General features: G+C 45.7%; 1 long non-coding RNA gene across 2 annotated transcripts; it reads right to left on the bottom strand.

Annotated features, from left to right (window-relative positions):
- Window positions 1–2,813: 2,813 nt before the first annotated feature.
- On the bottom strand, window positions 2,814–9,236 carry LOC139041582 (uncharacterized). 2 transcript variants are annotated; one of them, XR_011497021.1, is made up of 7 exons: window positions 9,144–9,236; window positions 8,710–8,766; window positions 8,415–8,639; window positions 5,895–5,967; window positions 4,569–4,647; window positions 4,132–4,190; window positions 2,814–3,044 (listed from the first exon to the last, which is right to left on the bottom strand). It is a non-coding gene; the product is annotated as an uncharacterized lncRNA (long non-coding RNA). The 2 variants fall into 2 exon arrangements; XR_011497022.1 differs by having other exon boundaries at window positions 5,853–5,967; window positions 8,970–9,218.
- Window positions 9,237–9,502: the final 266 nt, after the last annotated feature.

Genomic DNA, 9,502 nt, shown 5'->3' with positions numbered 1-9,502 from the left:
TTTTAGCAATGATTTCAGTGCTCTAACGAGATTTGGTTTTTCTTCCATCATTCATCGTCCCTTCACCTCACCACCTGTCATACCCCACACAGCCTCCCCAGCCTTTCATTTAAGGAGCTGACTAGAGAATCCTTGAGATAGAAAATATTTGAGAGTTCGTTTCCCTGTTTCAGGGCAGGAGCCCTTCCGAGGCATCCAAACTCCACCAAACTCATACACCCATGTGTGCGGCCAGAGAGTCTTTGTCCTCCCATTTCTCCTCCCTCAGTCATCCCTCTAACCTCAGAAAATGTTTCCTCGTGTTCAGTCTCAACCTGTTTTCCTTAAATATTGACCTCTCCTTGTCACTCATTCTTGTTGGGGATGAAGTACATAAACCCTCAAAAGCTTCAGAGAAGTTCTCAGCCCAGAACTTTTTCCATTTTCGTAACTTTTTTCCATGGCTTATCACCCCAGGTCTCTGGAATTCTGTATCTCGTATATTTTATTTGTCATTAGCTGGCTAAAAATCATCAAAAGTTCCTTTAAAAAGCCTTAATTTGGTCCCTGCCAGATTATGACCCCTTATCCAGTCATCTGGTCTCTCCTTAAGCCTGTGAAAGATGAAGATATCCTAATTTCTATTACAGATAGTTAAGAACTCCTATTTCAATTTCTCCAACCCCCGTAGCCTCCTCAATTAGTATGATCAAATTGCCACCCATTTGGTTAAGAGACAGTACAACCCTAAGGCAGGGGCATGACTAATATGACCTCCCCAGTCCCTTTCAGTGCATCCATATGAAGTAGACAAAGCCAAATTGGCAGCAATCCCAATTCACGCAATGTTGCTCCAGGGGAGCCCCCAAGGACCAGGCAGACTCCGGTGTGGGAGTGGCAGACATTTACCTGAGGTGGGCAGAGTGCCAAGCCCTGGCACAGCGACTGGTGTGGGAGGCCTGGAGACAAGGAGGTAAGCCGGGGCTACACTTCTCCCTCTTCCCAAAATTCAATTCCCCAATCTAGGCCCCTCTTCTTGTGCCCTGAATTCCAAAGTTCTCAGACCCTTCTTCCATAGTGCTCCTCCAAGGCCAGACAGCTGTCATCAATCATCTAAGGCCAGTGCTTAGATGAAACCTGAAAAAAGCATACAAACCACTTGGGAGCTGGTTAAAAATGCAGATTCTGCTTCAATAGGTCTCAGTTGGAGCCTAAGACTCTGCATTGCTAACAAGCTCCCAGGTGACACCCATGCTACTGGTCCATGGACCAGACTTTGAAAAGCAAGGATTTACATGACTGGAGCAGTTTCTACAAGAGTCTCCCAAGAAAAGTCCATCTATCCATCTCCATCTGTCTATCTATCCTCCAAATGGCAATGAGAATCATCTCTCATACCTTCCTGTTCCGAAATCTCCCTCCAGGGCACAATACACAGTACAAACCTGGCTCATAAATCCCGCTTCAAATGTGAGAAAACATATCCTCATAAGAGTCTCATTCTTCCACTATTCTAAAGGTCCAAATAGCCTAGAATTTCTGTCTCTTTTTTTTTTCCTGAGGAAGATTAGCCTTGAGCTAACATCTGTGACAATCTTCCTCTATTATATGTGTGGGTCACCACCACAGCAAGGCCAAGGAGTGGTGTAGGTCTGCACCCAGGATCCAAACCTGTGAACCCAGGCCACCAAAGCAGAGTGTGCTGAACTTAAGCACTAGACCACAGGACCGGCCCCACTGTCCCATTTCTTTTCCAACTTGCCTATCCTTTTATTTCCCAAATTGCTCCATAGGCATCCTCCTCCAGGAAGCGTCTCTTGACCAAAATCTCTTTCTCAGTTTCCACTCATACCTGCTCCTTCCAAAGTAATGATGTCTCAATACCTGTCTAGTTACTGCTTCTTCCTATTTCAGTCCTATTTTGGGTGGGAGTTCTCTCTCCCCAAAGAATCTTAGGTGCTCTCATAAGGTTCTTACACCAGCCTCTCAAAAAGCATCTAAAGGTGTTGGCAAGTACATGGGTAACCCTGCTTCTAGTAGGTTTCACTGGTGTCACCTACTCCCTGTCTGGAAATATCAGAGATTGTGAAAGTAAGAGAGCCCCTTCCCATCCCTCCCTCCCAAGGCAGGCCCCATACATAAGTACAGTAGAAAAACACTGGCGCTTCTTCTATGCCAAAGCATAAAACTCTGATTGCTTCAGGAAAGATGCCTGTTGTGCCCACGCTGGAGCCAGTCTAGTCTTCAGAGATTCCCTGGAGTCAGGTAGAGTGGGTTGGGCCTTTTATCAATTTTGCTACTTCCTGCCCCTCCCCGAATTCCGTGGGAATAGATGGAGAGGTACAGAGGGAGGTCGTTTCAGGCATTCTCCTGCCCCAGGGGTGAATTATCCCTTGTCGCTCTTTGTATGAACAACACTGTTCTCACTGTTGGGTCTAGAGGAAGGAGAGAACCTAGTCCTTGCCCTGAACAAGATTCCACTATGATGGAATAGACAGGATAGTTACAATGACTTGGGCGTAGCGAAACAAAGACAAAGTTAGAAGCAGCCAGGTACACTTCTAGACCCTGGAAGGACGGGGAGAAACGCTGTTTATCAAAGAGGTCTCCTGGAAGACAATCTTAAAGGAGTAAGAAAGTGCTAGCCCAAAAGGAAGGAGAATCATTTGTACCAAAGAAATGAATAAGGCTCAATTCAATTAAACAAATATTTATTAAATGCTCATTATGTGCCTGGCACCCAGCTGGATGCTGTCAGGGAGTGAACAAGATACTCTCCTTAACTATGATCTACAATCTAGGGAATGAAATAAAGAAAATAAAGACACACAGAAAACTTTGAAATTTTATTTGTTTTATTTCAGTCTTATTGAGGTATAATTGACATATAAAATTGTAAGATATTTAAAGTGTACATCATGGTGATTTGATATATGCATTGTGAAAGGAATCCCATGATGTCCCCATTGTGAAAGGATTAACTTTGGTATTTGAATCTAGGTGTTTTATTAAAGGAAGGTAAGTGTCAGAAGGCAGGCTTTGTTTCCTTCTCTTCATCTCTATGTCTTCATTATCAATTGGTTCCAAACATAGGAGGGAGGAAACAGGGTGTTATTTATAATACCCCTAACACTCCAACAATGGTTTATAGTGAAAAGTGGGCAGGATGCAGGTTCAGATAGCTTGCAGGAGAGAGACATTTGAGAGAGTAAGAGGGCAGAAGAACCAGGGGAAACTTTTTTAACTAAGTGGAGCTTTAGAAATGATCAGTTCTCACCTTTCATGTTACAGATGAGGAAGCAAAGCATTGAAGGAACTGAGCAGCATGCTCAAGTTCACATTGCAAGTTAGTGGCAGAAACAAGACTAGAACCGAGGACACCTGACTCTCAGCTGTGCACTTTCTGAGCAGGTTACCAAAGCAGACAGTAGCAGAGAAACTTTGAAGTCCAAGAATACAGATATCACCAAGTAGAAGAACCAACCCCAAGGATTTTCACCTTGGGTAGTGGGTGCAAAGCCAAAGTTCCTTGTGCTCGTAGGAAAGCCCTGGCTCCACTTCACCTGTGCACATTGCCCCTTTACTCAGCCAAGGCTCAAGATACACAGTGTGCTCTGAACACTGCTTTGCTTTCCGTGCTTTTCCTAACGTTATTCTCTCTGCCTAGAATCTTTCCCGGCCCCTCACGTGTGGCAAAATCCTATCTGTCCCTGAAGAAAGCCAACACAGATGCCATTCCTCTACAAAGTTTTCTCCAATTTCACCAACCAACCCTCACCACCGTGCCAGCCAAAATGATCATCCCCCATTCTGAACTCCCGAGACACTTTCTTTGTGTATTTCTTATGGCCCTTCTCACTTTCTGCTGTGTGTTGCGGCCATGCCTTACCTCTAGTATTGGAATAAAGCTCCTTAAGGGCAGGGGCCATATTTCATCTCATATGTGCTATCCCTCCATAATGGCTAGGACACACAGTAAATATTTACTGAACCCATTATTCAACCAACCAACCAAAGCTCAGAAGTTACACGTCACCTGTTGCAGCCCAAATATCATAGAAACTGACACCAAAGGATGTCATAGGAAAATCAACCCTGCATTCCCCCCGAAAGAGTGCCGAATATCTCCCAACATTCTGCTTTTTTACGCACCACATGACATAATCCCATTTGGGTTCGTCCAACTCATGTAGCTTCATGTACTAATTAAGCTGTAAGACACAACAGGGCATGAATTTATTGTGTAATAATTCACACGTGGGATGTTTGCGCAGTGCTTGGGCGTGAGTTATGACACATTAATTCACGGCCTAGAGGGCCTCATTGCAATTACAGAACCATTTTTAAAATATCATCTGGGTTTAAAATACAAATATTGGTCCCCCCAATCTTAAAACCCTTAGCCCCCAAATGCAGCCAGCCAAGGTCAGATGTCACTTTGGTCCCCATTTCCCTCATTCTGCATTATCCATTTAGCTCTGGTGGTGGCAGAGAACGTACAGTCCAACCCTTCACTTTACTCATGTAGGACACTGGGGTACTGTGAAAAGAGAGGAAGAGGGAGACAGGGGCAAGGACTGCAGAACTACCTGCAAGAGTGAGAACAACTTGCTGCTGGGTAAGGAAACACTGGAGAAATGGATGCAGCAGCCAACCGGGGGTCCATTACTAAGAAAGGGAAAGAGCCAGAAAGGACTTTTTATGAATTCTGACACTCAATAAACCTCACCCAAAGCAACCAGGCAAAATTCACTACAATTTTTATGTCCACAGTTAGGAGAGTGTGATGGGTAGGGAGAGAAGAAATAAGTCACCCAGCTCAGTAGCTCACAACCCAAACCAAGGCCTCCTGTCTCCTCTCTCCCCAGGGTTCTGGGAGAGAAGGCGAGCTCACTTCTACAGACAACTCTCCTCGCTGGCCACACCATGCTCTATAAACACCCTGCACCATCTGTGATGTCAACCACCAGCCGCCTGGAGAACATGCCCTGCTCTGTGAGTTTGTATTAAAACACTCACTTATAGCTCCCTATTAATTTTTCACGAGGAGTTATTTTTAACTCGCTCAAACCATTGTCTAAATATGCCAAATATATTTTCTTAATGAACGAGCCCAGCATGCGGTTCCTCCTTCCCCGACCCCCCTGCTGCTATTCAAATGGTCCCCTCCTCACGGGGAGCAGGGCTTCAGATGAACAATTCGCAGCCTCGCCCTGGAACGAGTAGTGGGGAACAGGGAAAGCAGCCACACACTCTTCTCTCCACTGAGGCTCTGGTTTTGAGAGCATTTCAGGAAATGTCAGAGGTTTTGAAAGACAGAAAGATGAAGTCCAAATTGAAGTCTTCTCTATAGATTATCAAAAGGAACCCTCGGGTTATCGGGTCAGGCCTTCCCTCTACGAGTCTGTCTAGACTCCTTTATTTGCCACTCACCAGTTCCAACACTATGATTTACCCACAAGCAGGCAAGATAGATAAGAAGTCAATTCTTAACTCGTGGAATCCCTCTACACTATAATTCTGATGGAGTTGTATGTCGTCCCCTCCCCCAACCGGCTTTACACCCTTCAGTGGCCCCCCATCGCCCTCAGCATAAAACCTAAACTCTTTTGCCAGGGCTTCCTTTCTTCATAATCTGACCCGTGATTAATCCTCTAGCCTCGCCTCCTTCCCAGTTCCTGCTCCAGCTGCGCAGTTCTGGACTCACCCTGTCTCCTTCCTCTAATGCTCTCTGGCCCCCTTCACTCAGCTAACTCCCACTTATCTTCAATACCCAGATCAGAAATTGCTTCCCCGGGAAGCCTTCCCTGACTCTTCCGCTGGATGGTGCCCTCTCTGTGCACTCTCGGAGCACCTGTGCTCACCCCACTCACCACTTATCATAACGTGTCAACATTCCAGTTCACTAGACTCACAGACTAGTGGGGGCCACAGTTCTCCTTTAGCAGTTCCTTGAATCTCAAGAATTGTGTCTTCTGTCCAGCCAACCTGAAGGGAGGCAATAATTAGGAGAGGAAGATAGCACAAAGAAGAAGAATAGTGTCTTTGCCTGTGGATGCCGCATCTTGTTTCTGGAAGAGGCGGTACCAGGTACTACGGTGGTAAGAGCAAAAAACATTATATCAAAAATTCTGGATTGGAGCCCTGGCTCTTCCACTTGACTATATAAACTTAGATAATTTGCTTAATCTCTCTAAGCCTCAATTTCCTTATCCACAAAATGGGAACACTAATACTTACCTTACTGAATCAGTATGAGAATTAAATGAGAAGTTACCCACTATCGTGCATTGCTGGTGAGCATGTAGCTGAGGCCGCCATCCTGAAGCACAATCTTAGTGGAATTAAGTAAGCACACCCTCCGACCCAGCAATCCCACTCCTAGGTATACAGCCAAGGAAACTCCTGGGTGCTAAGGAGGCCCATATGAAGGCATTCATCACAGCGCTGCTGGTGGTAGTGAGAAGTTGGAGGCAACCCAAGCATCTATTACTAGAGGAATATATAAATAAAATGTGCTGTATGCACACAATGGAATATTACACAGCAGTCAGAAACAGTGAAGTAGATTTACGTATAGCAGCCTGGGAGAGCTTAGAAATATGCTAAGTGGGAGAAGAAGAGCAGGCTAAGGTGTATAGCACAAGGCCATTAATGTACATTTTTAAAAAGCCAAAATAACATTGTATGCTTTTCAAGGATATACATATATCTGTTAAAAGTGTACAGATCATGGGGCCAGCCCCCTGGCATAACGGTTAAGTTCATGTGCTCCGCTTCAGGGGCCTGGGGGTCACTGGTTCAGATCCCAGGCACAGACCTATGCACCGTTTAGCAAGCCATGCTGTGGCAGTGTCCCACAAATAAAGTAGAGGAAGATGGGCACGGATCTTAGCTCAGGGCCAGTCTTCCTCAGCAAAAACAGGAGGATTGGTGGCAGATGTTAGCTCAGGGCTAATCTTCCTCAAAAAAAAAAGGGAAAAAAGTAGACAGATCATTTCATTCCTCTGCTCAAAACCTCCCACTGGCTTCTCTTTTTTACTCAGAGTATAAGCCAAAGTCTGTATTTACAGTGGCCTACAAAGTCCTCCAGCATTTGCCACCGACCCAACCATTTTTCAGTCTTCTGCTTCTCTCTCTTCTCACTCATTTCACTCTAGCCGCTGGCCTCCTGACCATTCTGGTCCCTAACATACCAGGCAAGATCCAACCTCAGGATCTTTGTACTTGCTGTCCCTTATGCCTGGACATTCCTGGCCAGATATTCACGTGATTGTTCCCTTACCTGCATTTGGTGAAATAGCACCTTTTTTAGGAAGGCCATCCTTAACTGCCCCTTATAAAGCTCCAATCCACTCCCAACCACCCACAACACCCTTATCCCCCTGCTCTGCTTTTTTTCCATAGCATTTATCACTATTTAAGGTACTATATGTTTTACCTATTTATTTGTTCATGGTTTATTTGTTCACTAGAATGTAAGCTCCATGAAGGCAGGAATTTTTTCTTGCTTTGTTCCTGGCCGCACTCCCAGCCCCTACAACTGTGCCTGACACATAGTCGGCACTCCACATTTGTTGAACGGATGAATACATCTAAATAGACATATAGAGCATGGGTTGGGAGAGCTTTTATTAAATGCACTAAAGTGAGTGCCTCCAATAAGGAGGGGTAATGAGAATAGAGATGAAGGATGAAAGAGAAAAACAGAATGAATTGAAAGGGGCCTTACATGAACCGATGATGCTAACGTGCCATGAGTTGAGGGAGATGACCGGCTCAATTCAGTGCACTTGAGGTTCAGCAAACGAACTGCATGAGATAATGCAGTGAAAGTCTGATAGATGGCAGATGCTCAATAGATTTGAACTGAAGAGGAATCAGAATCCTGTAATTGTCAGGACATGGAGCGTGCAAAAAAGCTTTTAGACTCCGAAGGAATTTCACGGGCACACCCAGGACAACATGAGACAGAGAGGGAAAATTAGTTTCAGCTGAGCATCAGGGCTAGCTCTAAGTACTGGTGGGATGGGGAAGAAAGTAGGAGATGGGGGAATCAGTCCGGATGGGTTAGGAAAGCCTTCCTAGAAGTGGGGCAAAGCTTGTAGAATAGGGTTGGGGAGCTGGAGGGTCAAGAAAGGCAGAAAAAGCCAAACAAGGCCAAAAAGGCAGAGCAGCCAGAAAGAAGGGGAAGAAAAGGAAAAATGGGGCGCTCCTCCTATTAGTTCCCCCTGAACCTATTTCCCTTTTCCCAATTGCTCTTTCTCCTTCCATCTCCTTCAACTGCCTTTGGAGGCTCCTGGAACTGTCACTAAGTACGCTTCTACCCCGTTTCTCTGTCTTGGGAACCGTCCTCAGCCACTTACCTCTCAACAAAGAGTAGAACAGTGGATCTTAACATTTTTTGAATCACAGACCCCTCTGAGGCTGCTCACCTCAGGAAAATGTCACACACGTCTCTGAAGTCCATCCATGGATGCTGAGCAACAATCCCAGGTGAGGAAGCTGTGAACGGCAGGGTCGGAGATGGGCAGTGCTTTTGAGCATTCCTGTTTCCTTCAACTTTGTTATGCAGGGTGGTCCTTGGGCCCTTCCTGCTTTCACTGAAGATGAGTGAAAGTGGACCTACAGGCGAAGTATGGAGATACCAGGGAAGCCACCTGAAGAACAAAACATATGGAATTAATAATCACATTTTATGACTCAGACAGAAGCAGATAGAATACTTACAGAAGGAAAAGCAAACATATGATTGGGAATCCTGAGAAAGCCAACTTGCAATCTAGCCTGTAACAATAAAGAGAAACATCTTCCTCAATGCAATGTTCAGAAACACCCTTTCCCTGTGCAATAATCTGCAATTATTCCAATAGTTTATACTCAGTCCAGACTCTTTGACCCAGCTGTTAGAGCCCCTCCCTAATTCTACCTTCCCCTACCCTTAAGCCTGTCACCTCGTTCCTGACTCAGCTCCTCACCTCCCCACTTACCCTCCACAGGGGGAGCCTTTGGCCTGTGTAAGTTACTTGCCCTGCCAGGGATGCCCTCCTCACCCCTTCCTGTCCAGTCTTGACCCTCCAGCTCTCCAACCCTATTCCACAAGCGCTGCCCCACTTCTAGGAAGGCTTTCCTAACCCATCCGGACTGATTCCCCCATCTCCTACCTTCCTCCCCATCCCACCAGCACTTAGAGCTAGCCCTGATGCTCAGCTGAAACTAATTTTCCCTCTCTGTCTGGTGTAGTCCTGGGTGTGCCCCTGAAATTCCTTCGGAGTCTAAAAGCTTCCAGAGGGCAGGGCCAGGATCCATGTGCCTCCTCCTTCTGAATTCGACACTCCCGCCCCCAACCCTCACTACCCAGGACAAGCATCTGCTCATAATTGTACCCAAAAGAGGCATTTGGGACAGAGAAAATGAATACATACATGTATTGATTGGCTACTATATCTTAAGATTCCTAGAAGTAGGAAATTTTTTTTGGAAAGAGAGAAAGGGCCAGACAGAGGTGGAAACAGGATATTAG

The sequence above is a fragment of the Equus asinus genome, chromosome 22 (genome assembly GCF_041296235.1).
Source record: "Equus asinus isolate D_3611 breed Donkey chromosome 22, EquAss-T2T_v2, whole genome shotgun sequence".
NCBI classification, from domain to species: domain Eukaryota; kingdom Metazoa; phylum Chordata; class Mammalia; order Perissodactyla; family Equidae; genus Equus; species Equus asinus.
Note: the sequence above shows the minus strand (reverse complement) of the source record. Positions and strands in the feature narration are given on the sequence as shown.